We start from the raw sequence: 26003 nt of genomic DNA, 5'->3' as shown, positions 1-26003 counted from the left end.
CCTCCCATCCCTTTTCTTCCCCGGCCTTGCAGCACAGCTTAAGATAAATCTGAAGGAAGTATGCATATGGACGAGGGAAACGTACAGTGAACATCCATCCTGGGTAAAATTCACACAAAACCCTCCCATGATCGCCTGGAGGCGATGTAAGTCTATACAGGCCCACCTTGTTTGAGCAGGTGTGTAGGCAGATCATCTCCTCCGAAGTAGGGGAGAGGATCAGCCCAGGCAACGAAATCTACAGACCCTAACCTAACCTGACACAGATTTGGAGTGCCACCTGGATTGAGGCGGAATATGTGTAGTGATTAGGAGGGGCCTACAAGTCCAAGCGTATAGACTGATTAAAGTTACGGCAATTGGCGTATCTAGTAACGTAGTCATTGCCGAAATCTTCTTGCATGTGGCCTTCGAGAAACTGAGAACCCATAGACAAGATGGAGCATTAATCTACTACAGATATATTGATGATATGTTTGGGATAATGACGGAGGGAGACGAGACCCTGCAGGTTTTCTTCACATGGGACGAATTGAGTTCACACCAATCTGAAGTTTATGCTAAAACACGACGACTCAGCAATTAATTTTCTGGATACAACAGTCTACATAGATCGGACCAGTAGGTGCCTTCAGACGAAGGCATACTACAAACCAACAAATCTACATACCTACCTAAAGTCTAACTCGAGTCACCCTCGAGCACTCAAAAAACCTTTTCCATCCTCGCTTCATCTACGCTTAAAGAGGATAAATAGCACAGAAGAAACCCTGGATCCCCAGTTAAAAAAACCTATCGGACATGTTCATGGATAAGGGATACGCAGAAGAGAATCTGCACACCGTTCAGGCAAAATTGCAAGTGAAGACAAGGACTCAACTCTTTGAACCATCTAGGCTGAGGACTGAAGGCAAGAGATGGATTCTTCCCACCCTGTTTAGTCCAGGCCTAGCGAACCAACTCAAGGAGAAGATGTCAGTAGTCTGGTCCTGGTTAAGAGAGACCTACGAGGAACACCCTTCGTGGCCAGAGTTTCCTTAGGATCCGCCCATGATCGCAGGGAAAAAGAAGCAAATCGTTGAGAGACTGTCTAGTTAGGGCACCCTCCTCCTCCTGTAGTGTTAGAGAGTCCCAGGAGTGGTTAGAAGGGCCTTACATTACACACATATACACACCTCCTCCATGGTCACACCAGCCAGCTGGCCAGACGACACACCTCCTCCATGGTCACACCAGCCAGCTGGCCAGACGACACACCTCCTCCATGGTCACACCAGCCAGCTGGCCAGACGACACACCTCCTCCATGGTCACACCAGCCAGCTGGCCAGGCGTCACACGTCCTCCATGGTCACACCAGCCAGCTGGCCAGACGACACACCTCCTCCATGGTTACACCAGCCAGCTGGCCAGACGACACACCTCCTCCATGGTCACACCAGCCAGCTGGCCAGGTGTCACACCTCCTCCATGGTCACACCAGCCAGCTGGCCAGGCGACACACCTCCTCCATGGTCACACCAGCCAGCTGGCCAGACGACACACATCCTCCATGGTCACACCAGCCAGCTGGCCAGGCGTCACACGTCCTCCATGGTCACACCAGCCAGCTGGCCAGGCGACACACCTCCTCCATGGTCACACCAGCCAGCTGGCCAGACGACACACCACTTCCATGGTCACACCAGCCAGCTGGCCAGGCGTCACACGTCCTCCATGGTCACACCAGCCAGCTGGCCAGGCGTCACACGTCCTCCATGGTCACACCAGCCAGCTGGCCAGGCGTCACACGTCCTCCATGGTCACACCAGCCAGCTGGCCAGGCGACACACCTCCTCCATGGTCACACCAGCCAGCTGGCCAGACGACGCACCTCCTCCATGGTCACACCAGCCAGCTGGCCAGGCGACACACCTCCTCCATGGTCACACCAGCCAGCTGGCCAGGCGACACACCTCCTCCATGGTCACACCAGCCAGCTGGCCAGACGACACACCTCCTCCATGGTCACACCAGCCAACTGGCCAGACGACACACCACTTCCATGGTCACACCAGCCAGCTGGCCAGACGACACACCACCTCCATGGTCACACCAGCCAGCTGGTCAGACGACACACCACCTCCATGGTCACACCAGCCAGCTGGCCAGGTGTCACACCTCCTCCATGGTCACACCAGCCAGCTGGCCAGGCGACACACCTCCTCCATGGTCACACCAGCCAGCTGGCCAGACGACACACCACTTCCATGGTCACACAGCCAGCTGGCCAGGTGTCACACCTCCTCCATGGTCACACCAGCCAGTTGGCCAGACGACACACCTCCTCCATGGTCACACCAGCCAGCTGGCCAGACGACACACCACTTCCATGGTCACACCAGCCAGCTGGCAAGGCGTCACACGTCCTCCATGGTCACATGAGCCAGCTGGCTTTGGTGACAGCTTACACTCATCGTTTGACTGATCACACTAGAGTGAAGAGAGCGCTGGCTATCCTGCACGGGTTTCTTGCAATGCCAGATACCCCCATTGATTAATGATGAGGAGCTGCTTGAAGTCGTAGTCCTTCCTGGTGGTCCCCTCCCTCAGTTGTCAAGGACCCCTCTCTCTGTCCCCTCCCTCAGTTGTCATGGACCCCTCTCTCTGTCCCCTCCCTCAGTTGTCAAGGACCCCTCTCTCTGTCCCTCGGTTGACAAGGACCCATCTCTCTGTCCCCCCAGTTTTCAAGGACCCCTCTCTCTGTCCCTCGGTTGTCAAGGACCCCTCTCTCTGTTCCCCCAGTTGTTTAGAACCCCTCCCTCTGTCCCCTCAGTTGTTAAGGAATCCTCCGTCTGTTCCCCTCCTGCCGCTTACAATGTCAACAAGAAGCGCATCCATTAATACCAGTGATGGATGTGTCCTGCGGGATGAGAGAGGGGAAACATCGGTGGTGGTACTTCTTACCATTTGTGCTGCTGCCTCCTCTCTCACAGTATCGTGCTGCTGCCGCCACCCTCACAGTATGCTGCTGCTGCTGTTACTGCCTCCTCTCTCACAGTACGCTGCTGCTGCCTCCCTTCTCACAGTATTCTGCTGCTGCTTACCCTCTTAGAGTATGCTGTTTCTGACTTCCCCTCTCACATTGTGCTGCTGCTGCTGCTGCCTTCCCTCTCACCGAGTGCTGCTGCAGCCTCCTCTTTCACAGTAAGCTGTTGCTGCCTCCCATCTCATAGTATGCAGCTGCTGCCTACCAACTCATAGTATTCTCCTTCCACCCCCTCTCACTGTGTTCTGCTGCTGCCTCCCCTCTCAAAGTATGATGCTTATGTCTCCTCTTTCACAGTATGCTGCTGCAGTCTTCCTTCCCAACATGTGCTGCGTCTGCTTCCACTCTCACAGTGTGCTGCTGCCTCCCCTTCTCGTAGTGCTCCTGCCCCCCTTCTCAAAGTATGCAGCTGCTGTCCCCTCTATCACAGTATGATGCTGCAGCCTTTTTTCACACAGTATGCTGCTGGTGCCTGCCCTCTCACAGTATGTTGCTGCTGCCTCCCCTCGCCAAGTAAGCTGCTCCGACCAACCTTCTCAAAATATGCTGTTGTTGCTTCCCTCTCTTACATTATGCTGCTTTACTTCCCTCGCACAGTGTGCTGCTGCTTCTGCTGCCTCCTTCTCTCTCATAGTATGCTGCTGCCTCCCCTCTCAAAGTATGCTGCTTATGCCTCCTCTTTCAGAGTATGCTGCTGGTGCTGCTTTCCCTCTCAGAGTGTGCTTCGTCTGCCTCCACTCTCAAATTATGCTGCTGCTGCTTCCCTTTTCACAGTGTGCTGCCGCTGCCTCCCCTCTCAAAGTGTACTGCTGCTGCTGCCTTCCCCTCTTACTGTGTGCTGCTGCTGCTTGTCCTCTCATAGTAGGCTGCTGCTGCCACCCCTCACACAGTTTGCAGCTGCTGCCTCCCCTGTCAAAGTATGCTGCTTCTGCCTTCCATTTCAAGGTTTGGTGTGGCTGCCTCACTTTTCACAGTATGCTGCTTCAGTTTCCACTCTCACAGTGTGCTGATCACGTTCCCTTGTCTCAGTATTTTTTTCCCCTTCTCAGTATGCTACAGCTTCCTCCCCTCTCACAGAATGCTACTGCTTCATCCTCTCTCACAGTATGCTGCTGCTGCCTCCCTTCTCAGTATGCTGCTGCTGCCTCCCTTCCCACAGTATGCTGCTGATACTTCCTTTCTCACAGTATACTTCTACGGCCTCTTCTGCCACAGTATGATGCTGCGGCCTCTTCTCTCACAGTATGCTGCAGGTGCCTCCCTTATCACAGTGTGCTGCTGCTGCCTCCTTCTCTCACAGTGTGCTGCTGCTGCTTCTTTCTTCCCTCTTACTGTTCTGCTGATGGTTCCCTCTCACAGTATGCTGCTCCTGCCTCCCCTGTCACAGTATGCTGCTTCTGCCTTCCCGTTGAAAGTGTGATGGACAGTTGGCAACCTTGCAAGCACAGGTAGCAGAACTGACTGAAATTATACGGACGCTCCTCAGGCTCCTCCACAAGAGATACAGCAGCCTCCATGCTGCTGTGTCACAGCCGTGGCCCGCGCTGGTAAAGGTTCCTGTGGTGATGGCGGCGGCGGCAGCAGGGACGACAGCGGCGGCGGCAGCAGCGGCGACAGCAGCCGCGACAGCAGCGGCGACAACAGAGATGAGAGCGACAACGGAGGCGGTGGCAGCGACGTCGTCAGTCAACTCAGGGATGACAGCAGTGTTAGTGACACAGAAACATTAGCTGGAAAAGGAAGTCGACCTGAATCAGCATATTTTAAAATGATTCATGACCTTAAGGTACGCGCTCAAGCCAAGTACGAGAATGAAAAAGATAATACTCTGAGTGACAGTAATTATGCCCTACGACTTACAGAGAACATTCACTCGCGGACCATCCCGAGTTGCTCAGTGATCAAGAAACTGTCGGAAAATCCGACACCATTTAATAATCATACAGATAATAGCTGTATTACCAACAAGTTACCCATAGAAAACGTAACTTGTAGTGGAATTACCGTCTATAGAAAACGGGATATCATCACCACATACTATTATAATTCACCAGCTATTTTGCTGGGAATTATTCTTAAATACATTAGTCTTTGGACTTTACCATCATAAAAACATCTTATATAAATTAACTTAATTATCAATATTAAAGTAGAGTAAATGTGACCCTTCTATCACTTTCTGAAATCTGGACAAAGTAGGCCAGGCGAGAGTGAGGGTGAGGGAGGGAGCCATTGTTGTGTCACCTCCGAGACGTGTGGAGCAAACGGCTCCTATCATTCTGGACAATGTCGGCCAGTAACGTCAATAGAATGGAGTGTTAAACAGCCATTGTGTATACGAGACCAGAGGCACACGGGAGCAAATACGGCTCCTGTTAAATTTACTTGGACGTAGTGTTATGGAAGCCAAAGGTGTACCATTGTCAACACGCTGTCTACAAATTCAAGTTAAGTGTCTATCCGAAACCCGTTTATCATTCATTTATGGCCATTAATGTCAGGATATAGGGTGACCCGGTTAGATCGCGAAATCGCCTCAAACTAAAGGTAATTAAGCCAGGTCTTCATGTTCTATGTACCATGTACTGTTTTCTCTGATATACTTGTCATATATAGGATTCTGGCTTCACAGCTAGCGCACTTTTGACAGGTCAAGACGAGGAAGCAAGATTATGTGCACCAGTTACTGGGTGATGGAAGCTACCTCAAAGAGGATAATTTGGTGTCTACACCCTAGTTATACCTGGTGGACTAACCTGCTGTACTATAAGATAAGGAACCTCTTCAATGTATGTAGTTAATTCTGTAGTTTGATTGGCTGCATATATATTAATTTATAAACCCCCCCCCTAATGTGTAGAGGATCGATTTGTGAGATTATGAGATTATTGCAGAAATACAGTCCACTCATTATTATACAAATTGCTATCGAAGTATATAAATTAACGTAAATATAAATTCATATAAATTAAATAAATATAAATCTCACAGGTCGGTTCCCACATTATTTGGACCTTCGGAACCGGAATATTCGGTCCTTTGAACCCACATTTGGTCATCTTAGTACCGGATGAACCAGTTAACCAGTGGATTCATTAAATAAACTAGTGCAGTGTTATTTAAACAAAGCCAGCCAGTCATAGACGGCAGCGTAGCCTCGAGGGAGCTCAGGAGCCTCCCTCAGCCCAGTTCAGCTTCGTCAGCGGTTTCATGCACACCCACAGATATTTGGTGGCGTGTTATTTCGTGAAATGACAGCGCTAATATAGAAGCCAGCCTAATTAGTGACTGTGTCGCGAGATTGTTCACGGATTTCGTGGTGTTACATTTCGCGAGAGATTATCTACGAATTTTGTGGACTTTATTTCGCGAGGTCACTAATAACATTTAATACTTCTAGATAATAATAGAAGTTTCATAGAGGCTAATTAAGAGGCTATTATCAATAATTGTGTATATTATTTCTCCAAGATAGAGAATTATTTAATATATATTGCACTAGTGATCACAGTATAATATTTACTAATTGCCAACCCACAACAGGGTAGGATATTAACTACTGACTAGTTGAACTATTATCGTTCATCCTAGTCCCATTATTACCATAGTCAGTTGTACTATATTCAACAACCTAACACCATTAATGAATGGTCCAGACCCTATTTTGGGTGTAATTTTTATCAACTCGAATTGAGTTGTGTATATATAATAATTTACTTATGATCATTACACCTTTGAGTGATTAATTAGTGTCTCTACCATCCTAGGGTGATATAGAAGAGCTAACCTAAAGGTACTTCCAGTGACACTGGTTTATCACTCAAATCATTAGTGTGTATGATTGTATATATATAATGTGTATTAATTTTAAGTGCTAACCTCTAGTAGAGGTAGGATTATTGCCTAGTGAGTTCAGAATTTACCCTAGGCTACCATTAGAGCTTGTTCAGTATTATGAGCAGCCCAAGTACAAGCCCCACAAGGCTTCACCAACGAGCCAGTATGGATAATGCAGGGAGAATGAAAAGAACCCTTGCAGGTCTTAAAGGCCACTTAACAAGACAGATCAAGAAATGTGAAGATTTGTCACAACAATCTCAAGTTGATTATGCTGACCTGGAAAGCTATTATCAAGCAGCTGCAGGTAAATTTGAGCAAATCAAATGCCAAATGGCTGTCCTTGTGGGGACAGACTACTACCATCAATTCATCGGTAGCCCTACTAAATATCAGGGTATAACCATGTTAAACTCTGCAGGAGGTAAATTAATCTCAGGCCCAGTATCAAGCCTGAGGAGACCTATGCCTGCAGATAAACAATACCAGTAGAAATCTAAATTTGTCAGCTGATTATATTTCTCCAGTAGCATTATACTAAGGAGATTACAGCTGACTATAGTAACAGAGGTTGATGTTAGTATCATCATTTGAAGCTGAAGATGAGTTCATGAGGCTTCAGTGGCAAATCAGTGAACAGTAGCCTAAAACAGCTACAAGTCACTGCGACCAATGTCACTGAACCCACTGCAGTCTCAGAACCATACTTTACTTTAATGATGAGCTATTCAATCCTCTGAATCAATTAATTAAATTAAACCCCAGTAAATCTGATGACTGATTTGATACATTTATTATTTAATCAAGATGTATTCCAGGGGCCTCAGTGTTTATATATCAGTGACCAGTTACCTGAAGAAACTTCAAGTTATATCTAATGTCACTGATCTCACTGCAGTCCCTGAATCATACTTGACTGTAGTACTTGATCACATCCAGTCTTCTGGATTAAATAATATGTAATTAGGCTTGAATATTAGCCATTCAAGAGTTGACAGGGAAATGAATTCGCATTAGACTTTTAACCCCTGCAACTCTAGTACGGGACATCCGTCCTGCACGAACAGACGCACAAATGTGTGATTACTAACTACTAACATCAAATTAATCTAATAATTCGAAGGAGGAGTATCGGTGTTCGTCTGTTCTAAATAGGACTTCGACCCGTGAGCAGCCCCCTGGGGAATTATGTCGGAAAATCCGACACCATTTAATAATCATACAGATAATAGCTGTATTACCAACAAGTTACCCATAGAAAACGTAACTTGTAGTGGAATTACCGTCTATAGAAAACGGGATATCATCACCACATACTATTATAATTCACCAGCTATTTTGCTGGGAATTATTCTTAAATACATTAGTCTTTGGACTTTACCATCATAAAAACATCTTATATAAATTAACTTAATTATCAATATTAAAGTAGAGTAAATGTGACCCTTCTATCACTTTCTGAAATCTGGACAAAGTAGGCCAGGCGAGAGTGAGGGTGAGGGAGGGAGCCATTGTTGTGTCACCTCCGAGACGTGTGGAGCAAACGGCTCCTATCATTCTGGACAATGTCGGCCAGTAACGTCAATAGAATGGAGTGTTAAACAGCCATTGTGTATACGAGACCAGAGGCACACGGGAGCAAATACGGCTCCTGTTAAATTTACTTGGACGTAGTGTTATGGAAGCCAAAGGTGTACCATTGTCAACACGCTGTCTACAAATTCAAGTTAAGTGTCTATCCGAAACCCGTTTATCATTCATTTATGGCCATTAATGTCAGGATATAGGGTGACCCGGTTAGATCGCGAAATCGCCTCAAACTAAAGGTAATTAAGCCAGGTCTTCATGTTCTATGTACCATGTACTGTTTTCTCTGATATACTTGTCATATATAGGATTCTGGCTTCACAGCTAGCGCACTTTTGACAGGTCAAGACGAGGAAGCAAGATTATGTGCACCAGTTACTGGGTGATGGAAGCTACCTCAAAGAGGATAATTTGGTGTCTACACCCTAGTTATACCTGGTGGACTAACCTGCTGTACTATAAGATAAGGAACCTCTTCAATGTATGTAGTTAATTCTGTAGTTTGATTGGCTGCATATATATTAATTTATAAACCCCCCCCCTAATGTGTAGAGGATCGATTTGTGAGATTATGAGATTATTGCAGAAATACAGTCCACTCATTATTATACAAATTGCTATCGAAGTATATAAATTAACGTAAATATAAATTCATATAAATTAAATAAATATAAATCTCACAGGTCGGTTCCCACAGAAACTGATGATGTCACCAGATGTTCCTGACGATACCAAACGCCAGGTTGGTGTGGCTCTTTACGTCGTAGAGTCACTTATTGAAACATTGTGTAAGTGGGACGAGGACAACAATGGGACCACCTGTCCCAGGGAGGAACAACACCAAGACGATGGCTGCTGTTGACACAAGAACCATCAGGTTTCTCAGTTGGAACATTCGTAGCATCAACAAAAGACTGGATGACCTAATTGCATATGTTACCAGTAACAACATAGATATAATTGCATTACAGGAGTCCTACACGTCCAATATGATAAACAAAACCCCACCAAAGATCAGAGGGAATGCATCCTATAATAACAGTAACGCCACAGGCCTAATAACATACGTCAGAAGTGATTTACCGCACATTCTTGTGAGCACGTCACACAATGTACACACACAGTACCATCACTTTCATGTACAAACTACAGCAGGCCACTTTTAATTCCTCAACGTATATGCCAGAAGCCAGAAACTCAATGTAACATTGTTCTCAGATCTAGACAATCATGGGACAATATACATGGGAGATTTTAATGCTAGACATATTACGCTGGGAGACAGTACTAACAACGATAATGGATGCAAATTTATCAAATATGTTTATGACAACAGATTAACCGTGTATACTACGGATACCCAAACTCATTTATTGGGAGGCAGACTTGATTATATAATGGGTAGAAACCTTGTGCAAGATAGGATGGAATGTTCGCTGGTAAATCACTTAGTGATCACTATGCAGTTTCTGCTTCCCATGAGGTACTGTGTGATGTACCTAATAGACATCAGATACGGAAAATGAATATTCCATATGGCTTGCATGACCACTTTATTAATTGTATATCAAAATGGTATCAAGATTACACAATAACGAATGTACAAGCCTTCTCCAGAGATCTCGTTGATACGATTACTACCTACTATGACACATGGGTGTGTTGGGGAACAGGTCGTAAGCCATGCTGAAGTGGGCAACACCTACCACCACCCAAGTGGGTCCTTGACCCCGTATTTGTTAAAGAACATGAACGAGTAAAGCAACTTGGAGATAGGTACAAACGAACCAAAGCACAAGGTGACTTGCATGCATTTCTGGTTGCAAACAGAGAGGTGAGAGACATAAGCAACGTTATACGTAATAAACATTGGGAAGAGTTCCTACAAAGTATAAATGAGCAAACAACACTTGTTGAAGATTGGGAAAAGATACGAAAAATCTCTAGAAGCAGCCCAACCAAACCGCTGCACCACAGCCCACTAGAACAAGCAAACATCCTCCTTGATCAATGGGCACTAACATCGAGCAACGACTCACTCCCAGTTAACATACAGCACAAACTTGATGACACACGCCCCAACAGACAACGAACCATCAATCTTGCCTGTACAGCTATCGACGTGTCGGACCTTAATGATGTAACTGAATGGGAATTAAATCATGCACTAAAGATGGGAAAATCAACTGCTCCTGGAGAGGATGGTATTACTTACAGTCTACTGAGATTAGTCTCACACGTACCAGGTAATCCACTATTAGTGTTGTACAGAATGAGTTTACGTGAAGGAGTATTACCTGATGCTTAGACAAAGAGTGTCATTGTTCCCATCCCCAAACCACACTCAGATAATTATATACCCATATCTCTAACATCGTGTGTTTGTAAAGTGCTTGAACTTATTGTTCTTAACCGACTCATGTATCGTATACAGGGGCACCTGTCACCTCAACTGTTTGGATTTATGCCTGGGCTCAGTACACAACACTGTTTTGCTGAGTACTTCGCACATATTGAAGCTTCCCCTCAAACAGTCTTCATCGACCTAGCAGCAGCTTTTGATACAGCAAACAGAGAAATCATACTGGAACAGCTTGCCGAGCTGGGAATACAAGGAAAATTACTGAAATGGATAAAGGGCTATTTGTCTAATCGAACAGCATATGTTTTGTTTAATGGTGCTAAAAGCACAGAGAGCAAACACTTTGAACTGGGAACTCCACAAGGAGGGGTCCTCAGCCCCTTGTTGTTCAACGTTCTGATGCATAAACTTATTAAAGATCTTCCAACTAATAATGAAGACACTGTCATTTGTTATGCTGATGATATATGTTTACAGGCTGCCACCGAGCCTAGAATGCAAGTTCTGCTCGATGCTTTTGCTACTAGAGCTGAGGAATGTGGCCTCCTTATCTCTGTACAGAAAACCCGTGCCCTCATTCCATGTGGTATTCCACAAGCCAATTATCATATAGATGGGCGAGCACTTGAGAACTGCGAGTCTTACAGATACCTTGGTGTCCCCATTAACGACCCTGGGTACCTTTCTTCTCTCAAGAGGAGACTTTGGGAGAGATTAAAGCCCTTGCGGGTCCTTGTTGGTGTCAATCATGGACTTAACGTGAGACTTGTAAGAATGTTTTATGTATCATTTATACGCTCTGTGATTGACTACAATGCTCTACATCTCACACTGTATACTGACAAAGAGCTGAAATCTCTTGAAACCTTGCAAAATGAAGCTATGCGTCTCATCCTTGGGGCTCCAAAGTCCACGAGAATAGTTAATATGAGAGCAGAGTTAAAATTTCCTACCATAAGTGAGAGAATTTTGTCTATTAGCACAGTTTTCGGCGTGAAGGCATTGAGTAGATCTAGACAACACATGAAGTTTCAAGCTAAACTTTCTAATATGCTGCACTCACCTGAGATCTATAGAAGAAGAACGAAATCTGATTATGTATATTGGTTCTACAAGGTAGCCAACTCCATCAAAATATTAAATATGTACCCAACTCAACTAATGATTAATCAGCCAATTACTCCATGGGATAACTGGGATCTATCAGTTTTTGTAAATGCGCCCAAGGAAGATAGTGTGCACACTACATTATTAAAACAGTTAACACTGAAAAGCATCACTGAAAGTACTCAGAGTATGGGTAATGATGTTTATCAGTGCTATACCGACGGTTCTGTAGAAGAAGGTGGACGATGTACCGGATGTGCATGTAACATATTTGAACAATCTTCTCTCGTACATACAGCAATGAAGCGCGTCAATGACTGGGCAAGTACAACTCAAACCGAACTTGCAGGCATATAACTTGCCACTGAATTTGTAAAAGACAAAGGCATTGGACTTATATACTGTGACTCGCAGAGTGCACTCCTGGCATTGAACGCACATAGTAATGACACCCAGAAAATAGTCAGTGATATTCGAATGAATGTCTTAGCTGCCAAAGAAAACAGATTTGAGATTAAATTCCTATGGATACCATAACATGTTGGCATCTCAAGGCATGACACTGTTGATATGCTTGCTAATCAGCCTGCAGAAAACCAGTGGTAGAAATTGATATGGGTGTTTCATTAGCAGTGACAAAGAGAATACTTAAACAAATATCTAATGAAAATCTCACCGACCTAACAAATTCTCAAAGACCTGAAAGTTGTAGCATTAAATATTATGATAGATATCGTGAGGAGACATTCACATATGGGACTAATAGAACAAGAACCCGGCAATGTGATGTTATAGTGGCCAGAATACGCCTGGGATATAGACGTATCTGGCAGCTTTCTCAAAACCCAAATGTCGAGTACACAATGTGTCAACTTTGTGAAAGAGAAAACATGCACTCTCTTGAACATTATATTGTAGAATGACCCATACTGACTGACTTTCGCCCTCCTGGGCTAAGGTATGCTGAACTCTGTAGTTACTATATGAGTACTGGAACACTTGATGATATATTGGACTTGTATCCAAGATTGACCATGTAATATATCAATCATACAATGTATATATATGATGTAACTATATAACCTGAGCTTGTAAAAGCACCTTCATCACCTTCAGTGATTAAGTGCTTAATTGCACACTAGTTTCTTTATCAGCTACCTCACCCTGTCAGGGTAAATGAGACAAATGTATGTGAATGCATGTGTGTGTGTATATATGTATGTATATGTGTGTGTGTGTATGTATATGTATGGGTATAAAGTATATATGGAAGCTGATCAGAATTACATTTCACCTTTGTGAATGTACATTAATGACACTATGTAAAAGACACATCTAACACTTTATGTAGGGCATACGTAAATCTGCGTATCTATGTATTTACGTATGTAGGTTAGCTTAGCATTTTAAAAGAACCGAATCCCCCTCGGTGGTTGAGTGTTCAATAAACCCTTGAACTATATGTTTAACACTTCTCTAACCCTGTCCATGGAGGACAGAAGAAAATGTATATATGCTGGTTAGCATTGTAAATGTGTGGCCACGTCTGTGGTAGAAAATAATAATAATAAAAAAAAAAGTATACGTCTGCTGCTTCCACTCTCACGGTGTACTGCTGACGCCTCCCTTGTCACAGTTTGCTGCTTATTCCTCCCCCTGTCTCAGTATGCGGCGGCTGCCTCCCCTCTCACAGCATGCTACACATCCCTTCCCTCCCACTGTATGCTGCTGCTGCCGCCTCCCCTCTCATAGTATGCCACAGCCTCCCTTCTCATAATATGCTGCTTCTGTCTCTTTTTTTCACAGTATCTTGCTGCCTACCCTCTCACAGTGTGCTGCATCTGCCTCCACTCTCACAGTATACTTCCTCCTGTCTCATAGTATGCTGCTGTTGCTGCCTCACATCTAACAGTATACTGCTGCTAACCTCCCTCTCACAGTATGCTGCTGCTGACTCCCCTCTTACATTATGCTGCTGCTTTTTCCCCTCTCACATTATGATGCTGCAGCGTCTTCTCTCACAGAAAGCTGCTACTTCCTCCCCTCAAATAGTATGCTAGTTCTGGTGCCTTCCCTTTCACTTCACTGTGTGCTGCTGCTGACTCTCTTCCCTTTCACTATGTGCTGCTGCTGACCCCCCTTCTCACAGTGTTCTACTGCTGCCTCCCTCTCACAGTGTTCTACTGCTGCCTCCCTCTCACAGTGTTCTACTGCTGCCTCCCTCTCACAATGTGCTGCTGCTGCCTCCTTCCTTCCTTCTCACTGTGTGATGCTGCTGACTCACCTCGCACAGTATGCTGCTGCTTCGGCCTGCCTATTCACTGTATGCAGCTGGTGCCTCCTCCCCTCTCATAGTTTGCAGCTGCTGCCTCTCCTGTCACAGTATACTGCTGCTGCCTCCCATCTCACAATATGCTGCTGATGCATCCTATCTCACAGTCTGGTACATTGTGATGTAATGTACTATCAGACGTCTCTCTTTGCAATATGCTGCTGATTCCTCCCCTGTCACAGTATGCTGCGGGTGCCTCCCCTCTCACTGTCTGGAGCTGTTGCCTCCTCTCTCACAGTATGCTGCTTTTGCCTCCGCTCTCACATTATGCTGCTACTAACTTCATTATCAGTATGCTGCTGCTGCCACCCCTCCCACAGTATGTTGCTGCTCCCTCCCCTCTCAAGTATGCTGTTGCTGCCTCCCCTTTCAAAGTGTGCTGCTGCTGCATCATCTTTAAGAATATACAGCTGCTGAGGCATTCCCTTTCACAGTATGCGGCTGTTTCCTCCCCTCTCGCAGTATGCTCCTGCTTCCCCTCTCACAGTATACAGCTGCTGCCTCCCCCTCGCATAGTATGCTTCTACTGCTTCCCCTCTCACAGTATGCTGCTGCCTTCCTTCTCACAGTATGCTGCTGCCTTCCTTCTCACAGTATGCTGCTGCTGCCTCTCTTCTAACATTATGCTGCTCTTGCCTACCTTATCTTAATGTGTTGCTACTGCCTCCGCTCTCAAAGTATGTTGCTGCCTCCTCTCTCTCAGTATGCTGCTGTCTCCCCTCTCACAGTATGATGCTGAAGCACCTTCTCTCACAGTGTGCTGCTGCTGCTGCTTACCCTTATACTGTGTGCTGCTGCGGCGTCCGTTCTCAAAGTTTGATTCTTCTGCCTCCTTTCTCTCATAATTTGCTGCTTCTGCCTCTTCTTTTGCAGTATGCTGCTGCCACCCCTCCCATAGTGTGCTGCCTCTGCCTCTCCTCTCTCAGTATGTAACACGGGGGAGGGGGTATGGAATGATCTTTTCTCCCTTTCACTCTCCCTCTACCCGTATTCTTACTTTTGTTCTCTACCAAGGAACCCCAAAACTTTCACTTGAGCCGACCCCACGCCACGTGGTCTCAAGACGATTACCGACTTGAGATTCTACAACCCGTATGACGTGACGTAGACTTCCAGCAAAACCCTAGGGTCGCCTTTACGCTGCCACCACCAGACCTTGCAACACCGAGCAATGATCGAGGTCTGGATCGATCATGCTAATCAATCACTTTGGGACTTGATCCCCACTAGTAACATATACCCTTGGATCTTAAGAGTGGAATTAATTACAAATCCGGGAATGATAATCCTGATTCGATGTTAGAATCGGCGCCCAATTCAACTCGGCCTCGTGGGGACCACGTGACAAGGACAAATTCACATGTATATAACACACACATGGAAAATAATGAAAATGCAAATTAATAACTAATTAATTTATTCCAAACTAAAACAAAATCTAAGAAATGGTATTCCCTGACTTGAACACTCCCTGACTGGCAATGAATTGACTATTCCCAAACTATAACCTCTGAGCAAACTTTTACCTTCAATAGACGACCAGTGGTGGACTGCTGGTCTGGAGGCCGAAGATGGAAAGGCCACCTGCCCGAGTTGTTTCTCAAACCACACTTTCTCTCCTCTCTCTGATGCTCCTCTACCCAGGAGCCCAGAGCAGAGTATTGTTCCGCATCGTTAAGTTACTTACAATGCTTAAGTTATAACAATTAACCTCTGTTGTACTGAATGATCCAGATTGGTTGAGTTATTTTACTGAAGTTAAATTACCCAAGCATCTTAAGGAAGAGCTATTTCCAATACAAAATGGCTCTTTGACCTTTGAGAAAATTACTGAATATGGAAACTCTGACCTGTGACCGCCAGGTCGCTGAGGTCACTTTCGCGCTACTGCCTAGTCCTGGCTCGTGACGTCACTGATGGTGACTTAACTCAAAATCCTAATAATTAGAATACTCTTGTTATTATAAACAGTAATACTATTCAATACAATTTGAATACAAAATGAATAAGGCTAATTTCTCTAAATAAGTGAATACTATAGAATGGTTCATTATACGAAACTATGAACAAAGACGCCAGCCATTTTGTGACTCAGACTTGCTAATCCCCAGTGGGATGCGCAATGTTGAGGTCAGGTCCCTACACGAAACTTCTGGAACATTCTGGATAATTCTTACAACAAACCTAGTTTGTTACAACCCCCCCCCCCCCCCCCGCACAAGAACTTAGTAAACCTTGTTAATTGGTTAAAAATAACGAGGTTTAGTATCCAAATCCATAATTCAACTTATGCCACAAACAAAAGCTAACCTAACTAAGAAAATTTGACAATTATTAGTGTCCAACACCATCATAATAAACATGTTCAAATTCATAAATTTCCCAGCTGTCAACTGACAGCAAACCTCCGACGTCAGGAACCATACATCCTACTCTTACTGACATAGCTAAATAACATGTCCCTGCTCTAACATCAAAGACTAGCTATTAAAATCTCTTGGATCTTCACTAGCCAAGTTCATATGTCCTCTGGAGCCGGCCACACCGTGCTCCGCCATAAAACATAAAAGTTATATCTTCAGACTGAACTTCCAGTCATCCGGGAGCGTACTACGGAACTATCAAGTTCACATCCGTGTACTATCTACTCCCCCATCAATGTCAACCTTGACATGCTAAGAAACACACCTAACATTTATTACATGTATCTAAAAATATAAAAAAAAAATCCTATACTATATCACAGGTTTCAGCTGACTGTACAGCCAAGTGTTCTCACTCACTAGAAGTGTCAATGTTTATATTGGTCCGCCTCTCCTGTGTTCAAACATTCTGAAAAAGTAGCACACAACATAATTTTCCATAACCGTTTGTTCTGGGCTTAAACAATTACACAGGGGCTTCGATTTTGATTATTGACCAATTTATAGAGTAAAATTTCCATATATCATTATACCAGAATAATTATTTTAAATCTGTTTTTCAACATTTATAAAGTATTGTGATTCTAAATCTGTTTTTCAACATTTATAAAGTATTGTGATTCTAAATCTGTTTTTCAACATTTAAACAAAAGTGTCCAGATATTCTTTATACAGATGTTCAGAGCCAACTTTGTATGTTTGTATCAATTGTTCATATTGAGTAATCGAGAAAAAAAAATCGATGCTGATGGATGTTGAACGTAGTTGCTGACGATGTCGATCGATGTCGATCTTGCTTCTTCCCATGTGTAGACATCAATACCTGGTCCTCTTGTACTCCCATCCGGTACTCTTGAATGACGACAGTGTAGTAGAGCGGAGTGCCAAGTGATAGCTGTAGAATACTGTTACTTCGGCTATTGATCTTTCTCCCGACAGTCCACACGCCTTCATATCAATCACAGTTCACACGGCAGTCTTGATGTTAAACTTGACGTCGCAGATGACCACAGCAGAGCAGGACTGGACGTACCAACGGTGTCTCGTAACAGGAGTGGTGTTAGAGGGTCGTAGAGGTGGGTTGCTTGTTTGCAGAACAGGTGAATCTCGTCTTCCATCATTGCTCACGTCATCTCAAGCGTTTCTTGATGTCACCAGGTTACTAGGACGTAAACACCAACTGTGTATACCCTCGAACCGCCGACTTTAGGCCAAAGGAGACAATTTTGCGACCTTCTATTGGCGAGTCCCGGTACTCTGTAGGAAAACCGTGCCTTCCACCTGTGACCGCCTTAGTTCCGCTTTCTTGTTACTTCAGATGACGTAATCATTAATCTTCCGGCGAAATTCTTGAGTACTGATACGTGCATTCCATTTCTTGACCTCTCCTCCAACACTGCTGGAATGGCTGCAGTCTTAATGACGCAGCAGGTGGGTAGTGGTGATCTCGAGACAGCTACCCCGGCGTTGTATGGCACCTCCGGTGACTGCTAAATGTGGACAGCTCGCTGGCCCTGACAACCTCGTTAGTGGCGTGAGGCGTCGGCCTGGTGACTCTTGGATAGTCACTCATCCCCAAAGTAACTGATGTATAGGCTACTGGGTCTGGTGGGGGGACGGCTTTGTGTAACGTGCCTCCCCCCTCGGTCTTTACAGACAAGGGTTCACGTGTGGCTGGAACAACTGGGTCGGTGTACCAATCAGACCTGGGAACAGACAGACACAACACAGCGGAAGCATAGATATACTCTGGGTTTGGTGGAGGTGGAACCCCAGAGCACGGTAAAAGCTGCTACCTGAGTCAAGTATAGAGATAGTTCAGCTCATTGCCTTTACAGGAAAATCTAATGAATACCAAATTATACTAACCAAGGAAGTTACTTTACTGTATAGCGCGAGATCTCGTCACCATAGGGTGGCGAGACTGCACCTGACTACTGATGAGCGATGACAGAGGGTCATCCTCATCTCCTGACTCGTCGGTGAAGCCATGAGTCAGCACTGCTGAGTCAGGAACTAGACCCGCTGAAGGCAGTTCTAATTCCTCTCTAGCATGATAATGTTTCAATAAATTTACATGAATTGTCCTTTCCACCTGGTCCTCGAATACTCCTTTTATAACAAGATTAACCGGCCCCGCCATTTTAATTACTCTATATGGCCCTCGCCACCTCGGAGCTAGTTTCCTGCTCTGATTGGCGGGCGCAGCCTCATTCACTCTCCATACGAGGCTTACTTCTTTCAACTCAATGGGGCGCACTTTCTTATCATAAAAATGAGCATACCGATTCCGTGCTTTCTTGGACGCTTCAGCTGCAATATTCCATGCATTTCTCATTTTTCCAAGGACCTCTGAAGGATAGTCCTCCCCGTATGCAACATTATTTCTGTTAAGCAGACCTGAGGGGAAATTGTATGAATTACCAGTAAACAAATGAAGTGGTTGGGTGTTAATTGATTGGTGGATGGCAGTATTCAAGGCTAACTGAACATAGGGTAGGTGTTCATTCCAGGTGTTTGCGTCATGTTCAGCAAGGATTGCAAGCATATCCTTGACTGAACGATTAGTCCGTTCCGTCATTCCGTTTGCTTGTGGGTGGTAGGCTGTTGTAAAAGCCGAAGTTGTCTCTAAAATCTTACAAACTTCTCTAAATATATTCCCATTGAATTCTTGACCCCGGTCAGAGACTAAAACTTTAGGAGGTCCGAATACAGTAACGAACCTACGCAAGAACGCATCTGCAACCGTACGAGAATCCTTCTGAGGTAATGCAACTAGTGTAGTGTACCTAAACAAATGGTCAACCAGCACCAACACATATCTGTTACCTGAATGACTGTGGTGTAAATAAATCAAATCGGCCCCCACACGATCTAAAGGCTCACGAATTTCAGGAAATTCCTGAAGTGGGGCTTGTACCTAAAGGGTGCCTTTCCTCCTCTGGCAACGAGGGCACGACTTCACGAAATTAATTACTTCAGAAAGTAATCCTGGGAAATAAAATAGAGACTTTGCTTTTAAGTGGGTTTTAAAAACCCCCGGATGCCCTGCAATTTTAGAAGCATTCGCAAGCTTTAACGCTGATGACCGCAACGCGTCCGGAATAACTAGTTGAAATACTGCCCTATCATTCTGGCTATTAACATAATACAGGACGCCCTGTTTCATTTCAAAATCATGAATAGGTAAATTTTTGTTCTTTTTCGGGCATTTTCCTCCCTCTAAATACTCAATAATTTCCTTCAATCTAGGCTCGCTCATCTGGTATTCTCTCATTTTATCTGATGGAATGGTTTCAATATTTTCATTAACTTGGACTGCCGCTATGTTTCTACTTAGCGTATCTGGCACAACATGTGCTGGACCAGGCTTGTACAAAATCTGGAATGAGTGGGCCGAAAGTTCGTGAGACCAGCGTGACATTCGTGGGCATTTTGTTCGTTTTTTAAATATGAGTGTTAACGCTCGATTGTCTGTGTAAATTACAAAGTGCCGCTGAAATAGGTAAGGCTCGAAATACCTAACTGATTCTACTACTGCCAGTGCCTCCCGATCTGTAGCTGAATAACGAACTTCAGGCCCTTTGACCTTCCTATTGAAATAGGCTACTGGATGGGGTAAATTATCCGCATCTCGCTGAATTAAGCACCCGCCAATAGCTATACCGCTGGCGTCAGTGTGCACCTCCCACTCTTTCTCAAAATCAGGAATAGCCAATACCGGTGTCGTGATTAGTTGGTCTTTCAGTTTGCGATAGGCCTCGTCATGCTCAGATTTCCACACAAACTTCGCATTTTTCTTTGTCAGATCAGTCAGGGGTACTGAAATGCCAGCGAAACTTTCAATATGACGACGAAAAAACCCGGCCGCCCCCAAAAACCTACGCACGTCCTTTGCTGTCCTTGGAGTAGGCATGTCAGCAAAGGCGCGGCAAGAGCCTGGGTCAGGTCGGATATCGTCTGGGCACACCTGGAACCCCAGAAATTTGAATTTCTGAGCCGCCAGGGTGCACCTCTGAACATTAAGCCTGAAACCTACCTGATCTAACAACTTCAAAGTCTCAGTCAAGTCTCGTAGGTGTTCCTCAAACGTCCTGGAATATATCACAACATCATCCAGGTACGCTAAAGAATGCCTACCCAGTACCGGACTAAGGATGAAGTTGATGGCCCTCTGAAACGACGAAGGCGCTGTCTTCGAACCAAACGGCATCCTACGGAATTGGTAAGTGTGCCTACCATCCGAGAATGCTGTTTTTTCCCTATCCTGTTCTGCCACCGGAATCGCCCAATACGCCAATTTCGCGTCAAGAGTTGAGAAATACTTAGCAGCACCAAATTGATCTATTATCTCCTGTATTCGGGGCAACAGATACACATCATCCTTAGTTAATTCGTTCACCTTCCGGTAGTCAACACAGAAACTATAACTACCGTCCGGTTTCCGAAATAGCACAACAGGAGAGGGCCACGGTGACGTACTAGGCTCTATTACGCCCTGTCTCAACATTTTCTGGCACTCCTCCCTGATAACGTTCTTTGCCTGTTCCGGCAACCTCCACTGTCTCGTGTACACAGACAAATGATCACCAGATGGAATGGTGTGCTCAAGCTTATCAAGGAGAAAAATCTGATCATCCTCTGTCGCAAATATATTCGGGAATTTTCGCAAAACTCCTCTCAGTGCCTTCCTATCCGCCTGTGTAACATGTTGCAAATCAAGTGATGATATTAATTTTTCTACTTCTTCCACATTCCGTGCAACATTTCTCGTCTCACCTTGTACTTTTGATGGTGTTTTCGTATCTATCATGTGCAATGCACTACATTGTGCAGTGACGGTTGGCGTCTCAGCTTGTGGGATATCTGGGGCTTGACTCATATATTCAATTATTTACTTATTTGATTTAATAAATCGAAGGACCACCCACTTTTGAGAAAAGAGGGAAAACTAATAAAAGTGATCATTAGAATAACACTAAAGAACCAGTGTCTATGGATAATTATTAGAAGGATAATCACTTGAAATAAAGAATGGACTGTATTATTAATTAATTAAAGTCAGAGCCTCAAAAACCTACATTGGAAGGGTATTTCTAGAAATTCATATACATCTAGGAACCAGTGTGGTTCGCCACCAGTTCATTGCTGAGTAAATGATATTATAAATCTACACTACTATAGATTCAAATATGAGAACTCAAATTGTGAATATTAAAGATCATGAATTACTGAGCAACAGTCAGAGCAAACACATCAATTACCAATCATCATTTCTGGTAACAATCTATTCAATACAAAGATTCTACAGGAATTATATAAGAATCAAATCATATTAAATAAATTTGTACGTAAAATGTCTTAGCTTTAAGACGATTTCTGTAACATCATTTCGTCATTCGTCCTCGTGGTCACAGGATCTCCACAAAGAAAGAACTCGAGGTGAATATCACGAATGATGAGAAATAACTTGATGACTCCTCGCATACACGCTGAAATCAGAGAAATTTAAGTAGCATTTGAATAGGCTACGTTTTATTTTCAATATTCATGAAAACGGAGGAAATTGCCGAACTTTTACTAACGTTGTATATTGGGTATCCTCGCTATATGACGACAAACTACTCACAAATATATAATCTAGGATGATGCATCCAAAGAGAAACATATACTTATCGTGAGCACATTGAATACTGAGGTCTGCCGGAACCGCGTCAGCCAGTCCCTGACGTCCACTGCTGTGTACATGTAATGACGGGTCTTGGCTTCAATTGTTGACGCGTTATTAACTGGCTGGGCACTATAGAACACGTGGATAAGTAATTATTAACTGTTGACCGAGTATCAGCGTAATTCCTGCCGATAAATTCCCCAGTCACTACCACGTGTCTCGCCACTCTTCACGCCTGGGATGCCTTCTCTCACACAATGGCGTCTCTGCCTCCCTCGACCCGTCTCTCGCATTCACCACATAAATTATTAATCACGAATAATTCTTTTCCTCGCAATTATGGATGTAATACATTAATGAGAACTGGGTTGCAATTATAGGGATTTAAATATTATCATATTCTCGTTTTATGATGTCAAACGAGAAATGGAGAAGATTTTATTTTCTCCATGACATTCATACGTAACAGAAAGGACTGCTACTACATAATTATTTAGTAAATAACTTTTGGTATGTGATTTTTGGGAGTTATATTATCCGTAAGTAATTATTACACGGAATACTGATAATTTTAGAGAACCACATTCAATTCTCTAACCCATTGTTAATAAATGTGTCTAGCTGGACATTACCTGACGCAATATTGCTACTCGATTTCATGAGAATTCTAGCATTAATACGCAGATGCAATGGTTAATTTATGTTGACACTACCGTTAGTGAAATTAGTAACTACTGTAGTTAGTATATAATGATTTATTATAATACAATAGTAGTTTATTAGTGTTGGAAATTTCCAACATAACTCCGGGGGGAGAAAACTCGGGTCGCAGTGCAATGTTGAGTACTGACATACCTATCCCGAAGTTAGTATTAATGTTTTTATGTTAGTATGTTAGTACACACATAACGGATGGCCCGTAATTGTCAAGGACATACAAGAATTTTAAGTCTTGTAAAGGAACTCATGTTGAATGAAACATGGAATTGTGAATCATCTAAAGTTAATGACTAATAAAGCCTACAATATACTCTGTGACTGGTGTCGCTATGACATGTAACGTTTGTTACTAAGTCTTAAAGTTTTGCAAACTCATAGATACTCTAGATGAAATAATGTTATAGTTGATAGCCTATACAAACAAATTAAGGATTAAACCATACAATTTAAAGTAACTGAGAATCCACTGTGAGGTGAATGTTTTGGGTCATGGTGACTTGTAACTGATTTGTTACTTGACATCACAACACAGCATCATCATGATTACTCAAATTGGATGTGAAATTATTTGCTCTTAGTCAGAGCTATAGTAGGCTTGTAGGTTCCATTTGCATTGTTGAGCAGCAGATCTAGTGGGGCGGGTGCTCGGTGGATCAGAATTGTTGTCCTTGGAAACTGTTGGTGAAGCTGGTTCTGATAAACACTCTCGTTCTGCTAATTCCAACTTCTCTAAGGTTTTTAGGGTAGTAGTGTCTCGGCACAAAACCCGTACTACTCTCACGATGCCTTGGTGATCTGGGTGGATAGCAACAATTTTGCCTATAGGCCATTCAGGCCATTCTGACATTGGTCCATCACTGTCAACCAATACTAGGTCTCCTGGTTTAATTTGAACTTTATTATAGGGGCTCGAAGCTCCATAGTGATACTCTCGTAGAGCTGTGAGGTACTCTCGAGTCCACACCTCATTCCACCTTTCAATTACTCTCGAGAGATGTTGGTAACTTTCTACTAAGTCACTCCTGTTACATGGGAAGGGTCGACGGGGTCCTCTTCTGCCAAAGGTATCAGAGGGCTCAGTAGGCCTCCATGTATTAAATGTGAAGGACTCAGAGGTTCTCTCTGTGAGAAATCATCTGATAGGTAAGTTAATGGGCGATTGTTGACTCGCACCTCAATTTCCACGACGAGTGTTTGGAGTTCGGAGTAACTAATTTTCTGTCGATGCAAGGTCTTCCTTAAACATTTCTTGACAGGCCCTATCATACGTTCGTAGAACCCACCTTGCCAGGGGGCTCTGGGAGCAATAAATTTCCAGTGGCATTGTCGTCTCTGCAGGACAGACTGCACTTCTGGATGATTCCATTTCTCTCGTAGGCAGGCTTCTCATGCCACAAAATTTGAACCATTATCAGATACCATTAGTTTGGGACAGGATCTGCGAGCTGCAAATCTACAAAAGCTTGGATGAAGGCTTCGGCACTCATGTCAGAAGTCACTTCTAGATGTACGCCTCGTGTGGAAGCACACGTGAAGAGGCAAATATAAGCTTTCCCTGGTGTCTTATGTGGATTGCAAGTGAGAAGCAAGGCTCCTGTGTAATCGACACCAGTGGTCTCAAAGGAACGAAGATGAACTACTTTCTCCTTAAGGAGTGGTGGAGGTCCTGGGTAAGGACACACTCGAGCGTCGTATCTTTCGCAGATCACACAGAACTTAAAGATTGATTTGACAGTTTGACGACCTTGAGGAAGCCAATATTTCTGTCTGAGGTTGGTGAGAGTGTCTAACACTCCGCCATGCAAAGTACCATATTGATGGTGATGCAAAACTATACGTTCTGTAATAATGTGGTGACGTGGTAGAAGGATCAGATTCTTTGTATCCAAATCAATTTTTGCATGAAGCAAACGTCCTCCACACCTTAATATATTATGGGTGTTGGTATTATACCAGATACCTAGAGACTTGGTTAATTTATTTGGAAGATTTTCATATTCGCTTCCAGATGTCTCTTGTTGCGCACGTTTGATCCAGTAGAGGATAGGATTGGGAAACTTATGTCTGATTCCTATCTTAGCAAGAAAGTCAAACACATGTGTTGTCACTCTTAATAACTTACTCAAGTTAGAATAATTGTGAGCATTAATAGCTGAGATTCGATGAGGTTCTGGTTCTTTCATGGGAGTAGTGATATTGGTCACTATGACTTGTGGCTTTTGTTTGGGCCACTGACTACTAACAAGCCATGAAGGTCCATTAAACCACATCGAAGACTTGATTAGTTGTTTTAATGTTAACCCTCGTGATAAGTAGTCTGCAGGATTGTCCTTAGTGGGGACATGTCTGAATTTATATCTAGCAGATAATTCATGAATTTCCCTAACGCGATTACTAACGTAGGGAGTTTTATTGTTGTTATTTCTTACCCATTGTAAGACTGCCTCATTGTCCGACCACACTACGATTTCACCAAAGTGGATATTATTGAGTGTCTTGGTCAGGCAATGGGCCAATCTTACTCCCACCAGCAATGCAGTTAACTCCATTTGAGGTAAAGATCTCTTCTTGATTGGAGCAACTCTTGCTTTAGATGTGAGCAAAATTGATTGTGCACTTTTGACTAAGTAGGCTGCAGCGCCATACGCTTTGCCAGAGGCATCGCAAAAAACGTGCAAATTTGTGGGTAAGTTCTGTCCTGAAGCATTACGAGGAAATTTTAAAACACCTAATTGATTGAAATCCGTTGAGAGTATCTGCCATTTATCTTGCAACTCAATTGGCAACGGATCATCCCATCCCATATGTTTCTGCCAGCATTCCTGCATTAGGAGTTTGCCCCTTATTAATATAGGACTAAGTAAGCCTAAAGGGTCAAATGGTTGACTGACATACGAGAGCAATTTTCTCATGGTAAGGGATGAATTATTGGTTTGT

The sequence above is a fragment of the Procambarus clarkii genome, chromosome 21 (assembly GCF_040958095.1).
Source record: "Procambarus clarkii isolate CNS0578487 chromosome 21, FALCON_Pclarkii_2.0, whole genome shotgun sequence".
In the NCBI taxonomy this organism is placed as follows: domain Eukaryota; kingdom Metazoa; phylum Arthropoda; class Malacostraca; order Decapoda; family Cambaridae; genus Procambarus; species Procambarus clarkii.
Note: the sequence above shows the minus strand (reverse complement) of the source record.